Source organism: Sminthopsis crassicaudata, chromosome 1 (assembly GCF_048593235.1).
Source record: "Sminthopsis crassicaudata isolate SCR6 chromosome 1, ASM4859323v1, whole genome shotgun sequence".
Lineage (NCBI taxonomy): Eukaryota > Metazoa > Chordata > Mammalia > Dasyuromorphia > Dasyuridae > Sminthopsis > Sminthopsis crassicaudata.
Window position 1 is genome coordinate 261,412,781 of NC_133617.1, and position 19,919 is coordinate 261,432,699.

At 35.7% G+C, this 19,919-nt stretch overlaps 1 protein-coding gene across 2 annotated transcripts in view; it reads left to right on the top strand.

Moving 5' to 3' along the window:
• XKR4 (XK related 4) overlaps positions 1-19,919 on the top strand; it is a 517,176-nt gene extending 497,257 nt beyond the window's left edge. The window contains exons 4-6 of one of the 2 annotated variants that reach the window (XR_012484231.1): positions 564-684; positions 5,742-5,869; positions 18,610-19,919. The gene's annotated coding sequence lies outside the window, so the exon portion shown is untranslated. The remainder of the gene's footprint in view (positions 1-563; positions 685-5,741; positions 5,870-18,609) is intronic. The other variant, XR_012484232.1, reaches the window with a different exon arrangement.

A 19,919-nucleotide genomic window follows, 5' to 3' on the forward strand; every position in this document is an offset into this window, starting at 1 on the left:
AGACATTTAATTGCATCATTGTCAAAATCTACTATCATACACGAGGATCTCTGCAGGACTTAATTTTTAAATGTCATATGATCTGTGTTTTATTATATTTTTATTGCCTTTTAAAGTATTTTCCAATTAAAATTTAATCTGGTTTGAACCCACTCAGGAATGATTCTATCATTAAGACCATATTCTGTAGCTCACCACAAGCAAATAGTTTTTATAACTTGAAGATGTATTTTTAGTGTGTAAAATCCAGTCATTCATTAGTTCCCTAAAGAGAATATGTAATAGGCAGCTAGATAGAGCAGTGGATAACATGTTAGCCTGGAGTCAGGAGGATGTGTGTTCAAATGTGACCTTAGATACTTAATATTTACTAGTTGTGTGACCTTAAGCAAGTCATTTAACCCCAATTGCCTCACCAAAAAAAGAGAGAAAGAATATGTATGCTGTTTATCTTTGTTCAGTAAATCATATATTTGTTTTAAAATATGCATTTTACATTTAGTATTTAATATATAGATCAAAAAGTTTCGTGTGTATGTGAAAATGTATTTCACCCACATTAGGACCTGCAATTGGACAGACTTGAGTGAGTCTATCAGCATAATAGATTTTGGACAACTTCTACAGGTGAACACTGAGTACAGAAAAAACTGAACTTGAGAAGGACAAGCTGAATCTCTTTTGGTAAACTGTTTTCTGTTTTCATCCATTCTAAACTACTTGTTGCTATAAAATACCATTTAAAAAACAATAATATTCATTTGATCATGATATTAATCCATGAATTATGAAATAGCATCAGCTCAAAAAAATAAAAAATGAAGGCTACCTAAGATCGATGATGAATGAAAGTAATACTAACAAGCCTTTATCTATGTCTTTAATGTTTAAAAAGTACTTTAAATATATTATCTTATTTGATCCTCACAACTTCACAAGGAGAATACTGTTATTATCCCATTTTGTAGATGAAGACTCTGAAAAAGTTAAATAATTATGTATAGCTAAAAAAGAAATTGGGCCACTTATATGGCAAAAGTAAGAGATAATGCATACATAGCTTGAATTCTGTACTAGCATCTGTGATTTATTTTTAAAAAAAGAAAAAGAAACGAAAACCACAGGATACTCTTAGTGTATTGGTAGCAAACTCTATACAGGGTTGATGAGCAAGGGAGGTCAAGAATCACATAGAATGAGAAGATATGCATAGGTTGTGCTAATGGAGGGAATCCCCATCCTGATGAGATCTACATATTCATCAAAGTGCTCAAATGCTAAAAAAAAAAAAAAAAAAAAAAAAAAAGTGCAAGTAGCACTATTCTAGAATTTATTTTGTTAGATAAATTGATTTATGCTTTAAACATGCCTTTGTTTTAACATATGCATATTCTTTCAATCTGAGAGCTAAATAATTTCTAAAATATTTCTAGCTAAGTGGGACAGTGGATAGATCCCCAGATCTGGAATCAAGAAGTCCTGAATTCAAATTCAACCTCAGATATTTACTATCCAGACAAACCTCTCTCTTAAGCTCTGCCTATCTTACCTGTAATATAAGGATAATAATTATATCAACCTTATTGTTATGGGAATCAGGAGATAATATTAGTAAACATTTAACAAAGGAACATAGTAGGTACTTAATAAAAGATTCCTTCCTTCCTTTCTGCTGATAGCTAAATATATAGCTTCAAAATTCATCCAAATATTTGCTCAAGCCAAATCTACAAAAACTTAAGAATGTATCAGGCTAAAGGAAGAAAGAATAAGGGTATTTCTTAATATAGCATTCATTGTTTATTATTCCTTTTGGTAGAAGTGACAATTACAAATTCAAAGTGACATGTTAGTTTGTGGACCTATAAATTCATTGGTGTGGTTTGCACATCACAGCTTCCTCAAAACATAGTAGTAGATTAGGTTGGAGAATTGCTATTGCCAATGTGGTTATAAACCTATTCTAATTTATATTGGCTTATCTTTGCACAATACCAAGCCTGCATTTAATGTTCTTCCCAACCTAGAAAGACCAGACAGAATTGGCACTCTTCTGTCATAGTCTAAGAACATAGACTCACTTCTGTGTTTAGAGAATCATCAAAATAGAATTTGAATTGAAATTTAATAATTTATTAGGAAAAAAAAAAGACTAGTTTAAGGCAGCTAGGTGATGCAAGTAGATAGAGCACCAGCCCTGAAGTAAGAGGACCTGAGTTCAAATCTGGCCTCAGACAAATTTAACAGGTCCTGGCTGTGTGACCTTGGGCAAGCACTAAACCCTAATTGCCTCAAGGGAGAAAAATAGAAGATCCCATCATCTGTCTTGTTACCACATTAGAATTACAACTTTTGTCCAGAAAAAATACAAATCCTTTCCCTGTGATTTATACATCATCCTGAAGCTCCTTCCTTCCTGAATTTTCTATTATGTATTCCAAATATCCCAAGAAACCATTTCCAACACCATAATTTTTGCAAACCATGTTAGTAAACCCAAATTTTTGTTTCTACTTGCAAAAAGTATTAACCAAACCCCTAAATCCTCAAAAATGATAACAAAAAATGCCATAGAAATGAAAATGCATGAGCATATGAGTTGGAATAACTGGCTTATAAGTAAAAGGTAAAATGTGGTCTAGGGGGCCTTTATCCAGTTTGTAATATGACTTGTTAAAACTATACAAAGTAGAAATAATGATAAGATAAAAGATTCCAATTAAACCAAACCTTGTGGCTCATATATTAAGTTTACTTTATTTCCTTTTGAGTTGTAAGTAAAATCCTAAAAAGAGTAGGGACCGGGGACAACTAGGTGGCGCAGTGGATAGAGCACCAACCCTGAAGTCAGGAAGACCTGAGTTCAAATCTGGTCTCAGATCTTAACACTTCCTAGCTGTGTTTCTTTGGGCAAGTCACAATCCCAATTGCCTTAGCAAAAAAAAAGAGAGAGAGAGAGAGAGAGAGAGAGAGAGAGAGAGAGAATAGGAAAAATAAAGATCATGTTCAATAAGACTGGAAATTAGTGAGCAGAATTCAGTGTTGTAATCAAATAACTGTTACAACAAAGTTAATCTGATATAATGGTAAGTGTGATCATTATTGTGCTATTTGGTAATTAAGTATAAGTTGCATGCAATTCACATAAATGGCGGTAATTACTATCACTGTTGCATGCAACCAAATCAAGTATTCCTGAGTTTAGTTGGCAAGAAGGGAAGGGAAAACTCAGCAGAGAAGATGTTCTAATATCCCTCTGGAGACCATTGAATCTAAGTGCCAGCAGACCCAGATCATCAATCCTCTTGATCTCTCTAGCAGGATGTGCCTATAGTTTAGGGATTTCAGGAGTGTGAGGGGCATTTCCAGCATTATCTTTCCTGTCAAAATAAAGGCTCAGAGTAATTGGCTGTTTCTCAGATTTCCCTAGGATATCCCTAGGATAGAGAGTTAGTTCTTTATCGTTCATTCTTGAAGAAGAACATGACGTCAGGGAGCTGATCCCATGACTTGCAAAAGAAATTGGATTTAAGTGAGGGAGGGCTGGGCAAGGTCACCTGCCTTACTTTCCCCTCCAGAGCAATATGGGTCCAGAGGCCAGATATAGATCAGGATGACAGGAGATGGTCCTGGATGCAATGACCTTTTTAAGCTAAGATCTTCAACAAGTCTCAGTTTGACTGAGGCCAGACCCATTCAATGGCTGCTGGAAAATTCTAAAAATTTCTTTCCCATATCTTTCTCTGCTTTCCTGCCTGAATCACAGACAGAGGAGACCATATGGTCTTATTTAAGAGAAATTTCCCATTTTCTTACAAAAGCACTGGACTCATACTCAGAAGTGAATATGAATTCTGGGTCTACCACTTATAATCTGTTTAACCTTTCTCTAGTCACTTAAGTCATATGGACCTTAGTTTACTCATCAATAAAAAGGCCTGGGCTAGATGTCCTCGAAGGCCAGTTTTAGTTATTCATTCCTCCTGTGATCCCCTTGTGCTCCTCTACAGGGGCTGAATTTCTGCAAATTACAAATTAATTTGCATTAATAGTCCTTCACAACTTAATTCTAGGAGTAAAGAAAGCAATCTGAATAAACTCACTAATTTTAAGTGAACTTAAGTTTTGATAAGATGTTAGGGAAGGAAGGATCAAATATTTATTTAAGTACCTGCCATGTTCCAAGCATTGTGCTAAGTCCTGAGGACATCACACACACATACACACACACACATGTGTATATGTATGTGTGCAGTGTGTATGCATGTATGTGTATGTATATGTGCATGTGTGTATAGATATATATATACATGCAGGTATATATAAACATATATTAAATACCACCTATGTTCCAAGCATTGTGCTAAATTCTGAGGACCTACACAAACATGTGTGTGTGTAGCATATATACACCTACATGTACATGTGTGTATATATATGTATATACATACTAGGTATGTATATACATATATGTAGATAGAGATTGATATGATGTGATGATACGATAATCCTTGCCCTCAAAGACTTTACACTCAAACAGGGATGACAATACATGCAAAAAAAAGCTAAAGAGAAACTGGGGGAGGAGCAGGAGGGGACTCAGTGCAAGGGAATGTCAAAGTCAAAGTCAAAGAACTCCAAAATCATTTCAGAAAGATTGGAAACAAAGACACTTTTGACCTTTGGTCACTCCTTAAATATCCCTTGAGAATCTCACTGCCCTTCAACCAAACAGGCTGAGATTACTGATGAGGAGTGAGCATCCAGGCTGATTGCATCTTGCTGAATGATGAGATTTTCCAGTGTTGAAGTTTCTTCTGAGAGGAAAAATCAAAAGTCCAAAATGAGTGCAGCTAAGGAAGAAAGAAGTTATTTTGGAAAATGGAGTATATGGGGTAGCGTGGGCCTCATAAAAAATTCTACAGTGGGAGCTGGGGACAGCTTGTTGTTGCTGGGGATGCTGAAATCCTAAAAGGAGTAGGGAAAATACCAAGAAATGGGAAAGGATCCAGGGTGAGAAAGGGAAGGTGAAGATACACCACGGATGCAAGATTTTAAAATGCTATCTGACAAGCTCCTTTACCTTTTATTCTAAGGGTAAAGCAGACTTTGTTCAAGTTTGATTGAGTTTCCATTTCCTTCTATCCCCTAGTTCCACCTGTGCCACCTGATTGTTGTGATGAGACTAGACAGGATGGGGGGAACCAAATGCAATGAACTAACTCTATGAAGCTGGCTACAGAAGCGTGGGGGCTCAGGACTAGCAGCCATAACAAATAGTAGATGTTTACAGAAATGTTTTATGCCATATTTGTCCATGCTCATGCACAGCTTAGCCATAATTAGCATCATTATTAGATCAGGAAGAATAAAAACTGAAGAAAAAATGAATTTATAATCATCTGACACAATGAAATTAAATAAAAACTATTATGGAGACTGTGAGACATCCTGGAAAAATTGGAAAGGCATCTCTGAGTCGATAAAAATCTGAAGAAAGTAGAATAGCAGATTCCCTTAATACTGTAGACTGTTGTTTATAAGTCACAACCTCCCGGGAGCCTCAGTTTACTTATCTGTGGCATCTCAACTCCCTTTCTATCTCTGACTCTATAATACCCTTATTTATTTTTCACAAACTTAAAAAGGAATTCCCTTTTCCACAGGAATGGGGGGAAATGACAAGTAAATGAATAATATTTATAATAAGTTTTATGATACATTAACATTTTTACAATAAGAGAAAGAACAGATGTGCTGGAAGACAAACAGGAAGCAACACTTGGTACCATATGAGATGAAAGGAAGCAGCATGACATAGTTCAAGAGGCTGGACTTCGGACTGAGGAAAACTGGGCTTCATTTAAAGGTATGCCATTGGGTGACCTCAGGCAAGTTCTATGACTTTGTGCCTCTATTTCCACAGTTGCAAAATGAGAGGTTGCAATCTGATGATCTCTAATATCCTATTTAGATGGATGATTTTTAAGGGGGTTTTGTCCTTTGTTAGCCTACAGAAAGGGAGGGACAAGTTCAAAACAGTTTTAACTAAGTAGATGACTTCAGTTCTAAAACCTTAGACAATGGAAAACAGAAAATAACAAAACAAAACATAGGAAAAGTCTAGGACAATATTTTCCAAGGAGAAAGGCAAGCTAGAAATGTCTTTGTACTAAATATTAAGACAATTTTTTTCTTATCTCAAATAAACTTTTCTCCCATTTCCCATCAGCTGTCCTCAAATTAATTTTTTAATGAAAACAGAGAGAAGCTAATGCAAAGCTTTGTACTTTTTCCATTCCAACCCCTTTTTCCCCTAAAGAAATTTTCATACGACCCTGGGTATATAGGCATATAAAATGGATAAATCAAACCTTTACTAACAATAAATCATAATTTCATGACTCCCTGTATTCAGTTTTGAGATCCCATATAGAATCACAAACTATAGTTTAAAAAGCTGTAGGCTAAAAAGTTTACCTGAAAGATCTGGGTTTAAGTTTTACCATCTGACACAAACCAAGACAGTTCTCAAAGACTCTGAAGTTTAAGAGGTTCGCGCTAGTTTTTTAATCATCCAGGATTTTTTTTTTTTTTTACAACAGTGAAATCATAGATCTAATCCTTATATCTAACTGACAAGTCTAGTCCAAAAGGAATCAAATGCTCCCTTTGTTGTATATTTCTAAGCCACAAATAAGATTTCAATTTCATTAAATTTAATATAGTAATTCAACTCATTACATATTTCATGTCTACTACACAAATCTTGCAAGCAGAGAGAGTTAGTTATCCTTTCTGCCTCCTAGAATGGAGCAAAGTTTAAGGATGCTTACATAGGAAAACAAGAGCTTCAGATTCAGTGATCATGAGGGACAAAAAAGGCAATTAGGAACAACCTGTAGGAGAGGGGGGACAGGTAAAAAAACAGACAAAGAGAAAGGGAGGCAGGGGGAAAAGAGAGAGGAAAAAAACAGACACACAGACATAGAGATAGAGTAAATGGCAGCAGATGTCCAGCCACACCAAGAGACTACAAAAGTAAGTCTGAATATGCACCAAAACAATGGAGTCATGCTGGCAGCTGTTTCTAAGCTGAGTGGGGCCCACCAGGTGAGAGCTGCACCTGTCTGCCAGTACCATGCTGAAAGACATGGACTGCTGAAAGGAAATTGCTATTGAACTACTGAAACCACACAAAAACCAGGATAAGGCACCAAATTTGTGACCTCAGTACTTAGCAGGATTTCAAGCACATAATAGGTGCTTTATAAATATTTATTAACTGACTCTTGCACCAATTTTGAGAGCTGTAATTTCAGTTGTTATGTAGGGACTTTATAGCTTTCAGACATTGTGAGTCAGCCTTGTGCACAGGGAAAGGAGGCTTCCAGTTGAAGGGATCAGAAATTAGTCCTTTTCATTTTTGTTTTTATCTCAAAAAAAAAAAAAAAAAAAAAAAACCAAACCCTATTCTTTTTATGACATGTTTGTTAACTTAAGTGCTTGCAAGGGTTTTTGAGGAAAAAAAACAAAAATAAAAACACTTTGGCATTTTCAGGTGTGATTATGAGAGAGGAAAGGGGAGAAACATTATTAGAGAAAGATCCCTAGATTAAATATGGCCATTGCATCAGAAATGTAGAATTTGCCATTTGAGTTAGATTTGGGAGTCTTGTTCAGGATAACACATTTTGGGGGGTAGGGGGTGCTCTAGACTACCTGCATAAAAGAGTATAAGCCTGTACAGAACCCGAAAGCACTAAAGCAGGTGAGAACATTGTATTATTGTGATTTGAGGCAAGTAGTCACCATGCTACTAAATTATTAGAGGATTAGTGATGGATATAGAATCTTACTAAAGACTGTTGAACTTGGGGATGCCTTCAAGTTTCTGTGCTTTCATTGTGTGAGGACTCTCTTCATAGATACAGTAGCCCCTTGTTTTATTGGCAAATCAACTTTCAGCCCAGATCTCACAACCATCATCTTGGGAAGCAAATCCTATGGAAAAGACATCAGCATTCCTATCAGCTGCTAGGCGGTATAGTGGATAAAGCACTGGCTCTGGAGTCAGGAAACCCTGAGTTCAAATCCAATCTCAGACACTTGACAGTGGCTCTATGACCCTGAGCAAGTCACTTAACCCCAATTACCTGAACAAAACAAACAAATAAACACAAATCATGCAGGGCAGAGGGACCAGCTGTGGGATAGCAGGATTACTAAGGAAGAGATAGAAGCAGAGTGTGCAAGATAAATTCACACATTACTATCACCTTGACCACTGTCTCTCCTTAAAACCTGATGCAGAAAGCTCAGAACTATGATTCAATGCCTCTGAGATTTTATGATTCTGCCAATTCTTAAAGTGAAAATCTGTTAACAGAAAGCCAGGTAATCAAAAGTATTATTCAAAGATCCCAAACAGCTAAATTTATTTCTCAAAGATACTTTAAGATTAATAAATATGAATAAAGACAGATCTGTTATTTCATAGCTATAGGGGACTTCCCATTGTGAAAACTCCCTCTACCAATGTAGGTCTGCATCTGTTTTATCACTTAGTCTAAGCACTGAAAAGTAAGGTGAGGGTAGCTAGGGGGTGCAGTGGATAGAGCACCAGCCCTGAAGTCAGGAGGACCTTGAGTTCAAATCTGGTCTCTGACACTTAACATTTCCTGGTTGTGTGACCCTGGGTAAGTCACTTAACTTCAATTACCTCAGCAAAAAAGAAGAAAAAAAGAAGAAAAGTTAGGTGAATTATCGAGGGTCAAAGAGTAAGTTTTTGTCAAAGGTAAGACTCCTTTCCTGACTTTGAAGCTGGCTCTCTATGTACTACACCATACTATCTCTAGCTTGATGACAAATTTTATTTAATAAAATTTTGGGGAAAATAGTTTTTGACAGACTAAAAAAATCAATAAATATGTATACATTCATTTTGTTGGTAGACATTATATTGTTGACTAAAATCCCTAGCTTTTTTTAAAAAAGGAATTCAGATCTTTTCTAATTTTTTTGAGAAAAAAAGGCAGTCTAATATATTTTTTGACTGAACCAGATTTATGATTTCCTTAATGTAGGGAATTACCATCAAGGATGCACCTTACAGCATCAGCCCTATAATCAAGAGGACCTAAGTTTAAACCTGGCCTTTGATATCTACTAGCTACGTGACCCTGAGCAAGTCACTTAACCCTGATCGTCTCCAAAAAATAAAAGAATACTCTATACTCTATGTACTGATGCAGACTAACACAAATTTTTGAATTTATAATCTTAAAAAGTTATCTGAGACACTAAGAGGTTAAATGGTTTGTTTTCTGTAAGTTTAATTTTATATATATATATATATATATATATATATATGTATATATATATGTATATATATATACATATATATATATATATACATATTTTATAAACATACAAGTTGTCAAAATGCTGAAAAATAAAATGGCCTAGTGCATAGAGCTCTGAATTTAGAATCAGGATATCTGAATTCAGATACTTAATCAATTAGTTGTGACCTCAACATGGAGAGTCACTTCATTTGTCAGCCTTAGTTTCTTCATCACTAAAATAAGAATGATAATGCTTATATGAGCTCACATTACTGTTTAGAGGAAAGTGCTTGAAAAATATAAGGGGACAAAAATCTTTTGTCTAAGAGGGTCATGAAAAAAACCTTGTGTTATACCAATAAAAACCTTTCCCTCAGTTGGCTTTGATCCGATATCAATAGTCTTTGGCTTCAGTCATTATTAGCCCAGAATCTGCAGAAACATCCCTTGGCCAACAGGTCTCCAATGTGCCTGGGAGGTTATAATGAAAGGGTTTTTGTCAGTTTGGATATTAAATTGGAATAATGATTTTTTCCAGTTTCTTGATTAATCTGCAGCAATCCTAGAACTAATATTAAAAAAGTAAAAAAAAAAAAAAATTAATGAACCTGGTAAGATAATTAGTGCTAAATAAATCTGATATATATATTTTAAAATATTCACAAAGAAAAACAACATCTGTTCCCAGAGAAAGTTAACTAAAGTATCAAACAATATCTCAAAACTTTATTTGTGAAATTCTGGATTTAGCTAATAATAGTTATTTTGAAGAAAGATATAACCTGATTAGACTGTCTTCACAACACCAAAAATAGCAACTAAGGAATAGGGATAACAACAGTAAAACAGCTCACATTACATATGGCATTTCAAGGTTCACAAGGTGCTTTCTTCACAGTTTTGTGATACAAGTAGTACAAATATTATTCCCATTTCAGAAATAATGAAACTGAAACACAGAGAGGTTAAGGACAGATTACAAGTGTCAGCTAGGATTTGAATTCCAATCTATAATAATTAGCATTTATATAGTGCTTTAAGGTTTCTAATATTATCTCATTTTAAGTACACAACAACCTTGTGAGAATAGGTGCTATTATCATGCCCATTTTGTGGAGGAGGAAACTAAGGCAGATGGAAACTAAGGAACTTTTCCACACAGCTAGTAAATGTTTAAAATAGGATTTTCTAACTTTATATTTGGTCTATCAATTGAGACCCCTAGCTCCCTCAAGAACTCAAAAGTTTTCTACATTGAAAGAAAAAGTTAAATTTGATTTTGGTATACTATCTGCAAAGCATCAAACCATCATCCTTTACCTCTTCAAATGCAGTTCATGTCATCTATCACTACCATCCTTCCACATTTCATTACATACTGTTATATAATACTCTAGATAATCCATTTTCAATTTGCTTGATGGCTGCATTACCTAGCTTACATTTTGTTATGGATTTTCTCTTCTTTCATCAACTCTATTGACTTCAGCATCTATGTGAACAATCCATCAGATACCATGAATTCTTAATTATTATCTCTACTGAACTCTACATATTATACAAAATTTGAAGAGAGAAGCAAATATGTAGGAAGAAAGATTCAGGATACAAAAAGTTCATAATAAACAAAACATTAGGACAAATATATTGAGATGAATTTTAATATAGTACTTCAATTTAAAAACCTCTTTTACAAGTTCAAAAATGGGAGAAATGTGGCTGAATGTGTTCATCTGAAAAGTAAGTCAACATTTTAGCATGAGAAAGAGAGAGAAATTCACAGGTACAGGATACAGAGACAGTAACAGAGAGGCAGAGAGAAAGGGAGAGAGAAACAGAGACAGATGTAGGTGATGTGGGTTGTGCTCCCTTAAAGAAACTAATCCTTTCAGATTGATTTATTCCTTTCTGATTCCTAGCCCCTCCTAGCTGATGCATTATCAATTCAAGAAGCTAGGATCTTTGATTCACAAATCCTGGTCAAAAGCACCCTTTTGAATTTCAATAGGAGATCCGGAGCCTGTTACTCCACCCATAGGCCCCTTTAGCTAAATCTCTCATTATAAAAGAGCCAAGCTGGAACCCTCTCTTTGCAGAGGGTTTGACTCCCTGTGATGATAACTAGATAAGGAGTACCTAAATGAAATTAGGTTTAAGTGAGGTCTAGTAGCAGGTTCCGGATACAGGGAGTCAAATAGAGCTTTCCTGCAATCCCTTTGGATTCAGCGCAAAGATATAGAGTTCAAGGAGGTATAGTAGAGGTGCAAGAGTCCTCTGTAAAGGAATTTACAGACCTGAAAACCTAGATTGATAAGAGGTTTATTGTGGGATTTGGAAGCAAAGTTTAGTTAGTAAAAGGTGAAGGTAGAGGTAAGAGGGCACCGGAATCAGTGTTCCAATGGGTAGAGATCCTTTCCATGCCAGGCCTAAGGCTGCCATGTTAGGGACCTCTGCAAAGAGAGAACTCCAGCTTGGCTCTTTTATAATAAGAGATTTAGCTAAAGGAGCCTATGGGTGGAGTCCCAAGTTGGCTCAGATCTGGGTGGGAGTTGTGAGAGCCTGGGTCTCCTATTGGAATTGAAAAGGATGCTTTTGACAGGATTTGGAAATCAAAGGCCCAAGTTTCTTGAATTGATAATGCATCAGCTCGGAGGGGCTGGGAATCTGAAAGGAATAAATTAATCTGAAAGGATTAATTTCTTAAAGGGAACACAACCCACATCACCTGTACCCCGAACCTGCCACTAGACCTCAATTAAACCCCAAATTCATTTAGTTACCCCAATTCTAAACCTCATCATAGGTACAGAGAAAGTCAGAGAGATATCAATAGTAATAGCAGATGAAGAAGGACAAGGAAAAGGAGGAGGAGGAAAAAGAAGAGAAGGAAGAAGAAGAGGAGGAAAAAGAAGAGGAGGAAGAGGAGATAAAGGGGGAAGAAAAAGAGGAAGTGGAAGAAGGAGAGACAGGAGAAGAAGAGAGAGACAGATAGATAATATTTTAAATAGTGTAGGTAATTAATTCCACTTTCCATTCCAGTCACAAAGCAAGTGCCCCAAGAGAGAGATGAAATGTGAATCTTCTCTTCCCTTAATCTGATTTGGTTCCTATGTACCTCTCATAGTGTTAACATGTTACTATGAAGGATGTAGAAATTCCATACTTCTAGAAATCCTTCTTCATTAGACCTATGGGCAATCCATTCATTCAAGAAGACCTAATTTCAAATCCAGCCTCAGAAATTTACTAGCTGTATGATCCTGGGCAAGTCACTTAACTGTTGTCTACCTCAGTTCCCTCATTTGTAAAATGGGGATAAGAATAGCCCCTACCACAGAGTTGGAGGAGATTGCATATCCAATAAGCAGCATTCTGCATTTTTTGCAGTCCCCAAGCAATACAACAGCAACAGTTGATTACTAAAATACATGTAAAGAAGGAGCTCCTTAGTCATTAATTTCTATGGTAGAGAGTATGTCTGGTGAAGTGCATATTGAGATTAAGATATCAGAGCTTTGTCTCTGCCCTTCTATTTGATAGCAGTTCCTAGGTAGACCAAATGTCAGAGGAATGAAGGGGACAATATGGGGCGTCAATCAGTTGGTGAAACAAACTACAACTCCACATCCATGAACAACATTGAAATTGTAATTAAGAAAGTTTGCCAAGCTTGTAGGTATTGATAAGAGGAAGTTTGTTAAACTTGTTGGGGTTTGAAGGAGCCCCCAAAAAAGGTTGTGCTTCCAGATGGTGTTGTACTGTCTCAAAAAAAAAAAAAATTTGAGGGCTCAGCCCCATCTCCAAGTGAAAGAGCAGTTTCTTGTAATTGTAGTACTAATTAAAGTAGGCTAAGTTCCAAAAGAATTTAGGAAAGAACCAGGAGCAAGAAAATAGATTTATAGGGACAACTAGTGACACAGAAGATAGAGCACCAGCCCTAAAGTTAGGAAGACCTGAATTCAAATCTGGTCCCAGACATTTAACACTTCCTAGCTGTGTGACCCTGGGCAAGTCACTTAGCCTCAATGGTCTCAGCCAAAAAGAAAGGAAGGAAAGAAGGAAAGAAAGAAAGAAGGAAGGAAGGAAGGAAGGAAGGAAGGAAGGAAGGAAGGAAGGAAGGAAGGAAGGAAGGAAGGAAGGAAGGAAAGAAGGAAGGAAGGAAGGAAGGAAGGAAGGAAGGAAGGAAGGAAGGAAGGAAGGAAGGAAGGAAGGAAGGAAGGAAGGAAGGAAGGAAGGAAGAAAATAGATTTATAGGAAAAAGATCAGGTGCTTCATCACACTGATATGCTAATTTTATGTTTTAGAGATAGAACTAAGGAATAATATTAGAGATAATAGTTGAGAAGTGATCTTGTATGCACTTCATTATTGGATTTTATGGCTTAGAGGTGAAGTGGAAGAGTGGTCTGCTATACCTTATTATTTTCTCAGAAACTTATTATTATTAACCAATAGATTGTTATTGGGCAGCCACCATTGTTTGTGGAACTATAGCACTCCCAAGACCAGATGGCCTTAGGATTAAGGCCTATTATTGCTATATCTTCCCTAGGAGGCATACTATATCATTCCCCCTTCAAGCTATTGGGACCCAAATTCATTAATATATCTACGCCCACTCCTAATCTTTGACTTACAAATGATTTAAGCAAAGTTGGAGAATATTTACACAGGGGGGACAATGGTAGATATATTGATGTGTTTGGAGGAAGAAACTGAGGCTCACATGGGGGAATTAGAATCTTCAGAGAAGATAGTACTCAGCTAAGAGGGCACCAGACAAAGAGCTGAACTATGTCCAAATAAACTGGAATCCAAGGGAGGAGGAATGATGAAATACAGTAGAAATTCACATCCACATGGCAGTGACTGAATATCAGTCAGACTACCTCCAGTCTTACAAGGAATTTAATCTAAATTAGAGAAGACCATACTATTCTGCTCATGCTTGGGTAAGGCATACATTTTTTGAACTGATAACCTAAAACTATGGACAGTATGATGCAAAGATACTTTTCCTATCCAAAAGATACTCAATCTTTCATTTTAATATAATCCACCTCCAATCACATTAACTAGATTTGATTACTATTTGATGGTCTATGGTCCATCTACTTTTCTGAAGGGTATATAAACATGTCTGTCCACCAAATTGCTATCCTTTTAATGGTACCCTGCTGGCATTATTAATAAATGAATAAATTATCCAAAAACTCTTGGACATTTTAAAATACCACAAAAGGTAGGATAAACAATAGACAAAAAAAGGAAGCATTAACAGAATAAAGACAAAGGTTTCAGAGGTTCCTCAAAGCAGGAAAGCTAGAGGCAATAAGCATCAATCAGAGCTGCTCAGGAGAAGAGAGAGACAAATTAAAAGTAGAAAGGGAAGGAAAAGGAAGAAGAAGGAAGAGGAGGCAAAGAGCAGGGAATAGAGGCAGAAGAAAAACAAGTTTCATTCTGATTTAGAAAGGCACCATACTCAGAATCTAGAGAAGATAGGAATAGTAACTGTAAAAGCCCAAAATATCAGAGAAGTAATGTGTGTGAACAAAACATATACATTACTCTCAAGCCAAGGACAACAGTAATGGGCTGTTGAAAAATTGCCTATGAAAGATGATAAGGTCATGGAAAAGTGGAGCAAATATCAATAAAGACAGGGATGTAGTAAGATTCCAAGGAAAAATCCCATGGCCTGCTCCACAGCCTTTTCAAGGTATCTTTCTTGTCCCTTGCAGACAAGGCCTGAACAACACTCTAACTCTCTAAATGTTTTTTGGGGAAAGTAATTTCTGCTTCTAAGTCCCTAGATGTAAAACTGAGATAGAAGAAGATACTCATCTGACTGTTCTGTGCTTCTAGGATGGAGAAAAGGGCTGAACCAAACAGATTGTGTCACTTTGTTCTTGTGTGTGCATATGTGACAGTACAGGTAAATCCCAGTTATAAAGACAATTATCCGAGCCCATCCATCTCCAGAGGTGTGATTATCATGTCACAGGCAGCACCAGTGACATTAGTCTGCCAAGTCAAAAACAGACGTGTCTAAAAAAATTAAACTTTTGCCCCAGCTGAAAATGTCTTCAAGAATTACCACTGATGGAGAATTCCCTATTTTCAATTATTAATAAATAATGACAAGAATCAAGTCATTAGCAAGACTCCAAGAGAAGAGGAAATTTCTTGGGCTCCAGAAGAGCTGAGATGTAATTATTAAAAGGACTGCCACAGGCAAAGGAAGCAGACCTAATACCTTATTATGAGTAATGATTATATCACAAAAATATCAATAGTAAAAAACAAAACAAAACAAAACAAAAAACCCTACATTTAAATACTCAATATTACCTAAATTAGGAGTGGATTAAAAATAAAGAATAATAAAAACTATAGCATATATAAATGAAAATATAGATCAAACAGAAAACTAGTAATGACTAAAAAATAACATTCATGAGGGTAATCACATGTTAGAAAGATTATAGAATAGCAAGGAGATTAATACATTTTTCATGGAGTTATAAATTAATGATTATAAAAATATAAGATTAGCTTTAATAAAATAACTAGCATTATGTTTCAGAAAGCATGATAATTAATATTGATAATTAATAGATAATATTGTATCTTCTTGGATTCTAAAAACCACATTGGAATATAAAAACCTCTTATTATTCTCATTTTAGAGTTAAGTATATTGGTCCAGATTCAGGGTAAATATTTTGGTCAAAGACAAAGAGCTGGTGAGGATTCAGACCCAACAGGCTCGTGCTATTAAAGGGCCTTGGTCAAACTGTTGAAGTCCAAGCAAACTTCTGCGGCCTGGTATTATGATCTTTATACCACTGGAAAGAAAAGGGGAAAACATTGCTAAATGCCGGTATTGTATCCATTGATCTGCCTTTGAAGTTAAGTCTTGCTTCCAGTAGCACTGGAAATGAAGAAGCATGCTGAGTGTCAGCAAAGTATCATTTTCTAGAAATTTTCTTTTTAATTTCTATTGGATTCTTTGTCTTTTATACCATGGAACAACTGAAGTTACTTTATCTTTGGAGAATAATCATTTTGTAGAATTCTGAGACATCTTGTAGATCAGATAAAATATGTAGACTGCCAACTTGTTGTCATGGAAAACTTTTTAACATTTCTGATAAAGACAATAATTGTATTGAAATTTTTGAAAAAAAAAGATGACTGGACTGAAACCAATAAATATAAATTCATTTTTGCTATTAACAGGACCTGAATTTTACAATTTTAATAGAGTAGAAAGAAATAATTCTCGGAATCTCAATATCTATAACAAGTATTGAGGAGTAGAGAATATATAACAAAACAAGGAAACTGATGTCAATTGATATCATTCTAAGACTTTTTAAAAGAGAAAAGAAAAAAATAAATAAAGGAGGGAATAAATTAGTGGAAAAGAAACAGAATATGGAATATGCTATGGTACATACTTGAGATTCACATATCATTATATGTAAATATATGTATCATACCACCATATATTTCTAATTGTATAATTATATGAGATATATCCCAATCTTACACACACACACACACACACACACACACACACACACACACACACAAGATCTTGCACATATAAGCTAACACATATGTGACTCTTAGTGTGAATATTGTTGGATATTACAGCAGCTATAGTGAATAGTGAATGACATTTATAATGCATTTCAGACAGGTTCCATATAAGAGTAAAATTTTAAAAAATAATATATTCAGAGCATTTACCTGGCTTTTGAGTTCTCCAAGTATGTCAAGAGTTAGTAGTGTAAGGATAGGGAAGGAAGGTGGATCTTGAACTTTATAAGGGAGGGAGCCAACAAATCTTCATTCTATTAGAAACTTTCCAGAAAAACAGAAAAAAATTTAAAAGATCTTGGCTGTGTACTCTGGGTCAGAGGGTGTGTGTGTGTGTGTGTGTGTGTGTGTGTGTGTGTGTGGTTGAGGGGGAAGGGCAGGGAGAGAAACATGGAAGACAGAAAAGAGGACAGGAAATAATATCCATACAGATATTTTTAAATTTTTTTTTACCACCACACACACAAAAATAATTCTTAAAATGAAAATAAAAACAAAAACTTATTGACAAGGATTCAGAATTTTGTTAGAATTAATCCAAAAAATATTTCAATTCTGTATTATCATCATTTTAATATAACTAAATGGAAAAATTCTCCATGATAAATCCTCATCCCTATAATAGATGGGACCTAAAAAATATTTTTTAGGAAGCAGAGAGTAGCTTTTTTATGACCCCCAGATTAAGGAAGTTCCAACACCAGAAATAGACAAAGAAGTGAAAGCATCAGGAATACTTCTTCAACTTCTAAATATAAAAATAGTCAGAAAACAAGTATTGTAAATTAAATCTGGTAAGATGAGAGGTAGGATTGTGAAGAACCTTCTAATGATGGAACTGTTCTACAGGCAAATGTTTCTTTCCTGTAGTCTTCTGTTTCTCTAAAATGTAATCGTTCTCTTGGGGCAGGTCTCTTGGGGAGTTTCTGGAGGCAGCCTTAGTTTCAGTTCAGTTCAATAATCCCAAATCCAGCCAGGAGTTAAAGTCCTTTATTGTCTCTTTCCAAATCTTATCTCCAGATCCTTTATTTTCTTCTTCAAGTCTTATTTCCTTCACTTGGGGTTCAGCTAGCTTTCTGGAGACCTTGCTCTCTCTTTGGTTCCTTAGAGCTCTTGTCCAAGTGTCTCCAGCCAGCACTACAGTAGAATCTCGAATGACTCTCTTGATTCTGAATCTCCTAGAGTATAAGAATCAGACTCCACCTCCGAGTGTGGCTTGTGGTTACTCCCTGAACTTATGGGAGGCTCCTTAAAAGTATGCTCTCTTAAAGATGTGAATATATTACTGAACTAGAGAACTGTTAAGTATCATGCTAAATTTGATAATTATATCTATTCCAATGACTTAGCACTTTGTAAGAATCTTAACACTTTCCTTTGTGAAATCTGAATTTCACTTTTCTTCCTGACATCTGTGAACACAAATGGAAAATGATTCAGACCCTTATCAAAGCAAAAATGATGAGTAAGAACCAGGAAATATTTATAAGCATTTATATTAAGTATTACTCAGTATTTTTATGGTAAGAGATAAATAAGATGCTTACCATCCTCCTCCTCCTGACCCAAATGCAATCAGAATGAGCCATACAAATAGATGTTCTATAACCATCCCTCTTTGGGGCTAAACACATTTTCCTCTTTCTCTACCCAGGTATTCTTCATAGAGTATACTAGGAGGAATGGAAGCATTCCCAAAGATTTATCACTTGAGCCATTGGGTGACCTTCTATCAGCAATCAAGATTCCTTCAATGATTCAGGAGTTGACAGATGTTGCATCAGGCAGAAGTCTATGTAAGATGATAAAATCAGTGTGTCAATGACTGTGTCAAAGTGAAGGATTTCATCAGTTCCTGCTTCCCACATTATTCCAGCAGAAAGCATGGAAGCTTTCATGATCCAGAGTCCAAGGTGTTGACTTCCTAAGTCCTGTCCTTTATTCTAGGTCTTATTCTAGGGTCTTTTCTCCAATTACTCCAGCATTATATATAGAATATTCCAAATGTTCCCTATCTTAGAAAGAGTACAGTTTGATAGACGCTATGTGTGTGCCTTTCCTACAATAACTGCTTGATAATAAAAGAGGGAAAAGGACCCATATGTGCAAAAATGTTTGTGGCAGCCCTTATGAAGTGGAAATAAAGTGAAAATTGAGCTGATGCCTGTCCACTCTGAATGACTGCATAAGTTATAATATGTGAAATTAATGGGATATTATTGTTCTGTGAAAAATAATGAGAAGGATGATTTCAGACAAGTCTTTCCAGACTTCACTAAGTTAAATCAGCAGAACCAAGAGAACATTGCATACAGTAACAATAGGATTATGTGATGACCAATTCTGATGGACTTGGCTCTGTTCAACAATGAGATGATTCAAGGCAATTCCAATAGACTTGAAATGGAAAATGTTATCTTCATCCAAAAAGAGAACTATGGGGACTGAATATGGATTGAAGCATAGGATTTTTACCTTTTTGTTTGCTTTTCTCTTATGGCTTTTTCTCCTTTGGGTCTGATTTTTCTTGCAAAATGTGAGAAATATGGAATACTGTTTAAAAGAATTATACACAACAACAATACTATATGATGATCAATTCTGGTGGATGTGGCCCTCTTCAACAATGAGATGAACCAAATCAGTTCCAATAGAGCAGTAATGAACTGAACCAGCTACACCCAGCGAAAGAACTCTGGGAGATGACTATGAACCACTACATAGAATTCCCAATCCCTCTATTTTTGTCCACCTGCATTTTCGATTTCCTTCACAGGTTAATTGTATACTATTTCAAAGTCTGATTCTTTTTGTACAGCAAAATAACTGTTTGAGCATGTATGCATATGTTGTATTTAATTTATACTTTAACATATTTAACGTGTATTGGTCAACCTGCCATCTGGGGGAAGGGGTGGAGGAAGGAGGGGAAAAATTGGAACAAAAAGTTTTGCAATTGTCAAT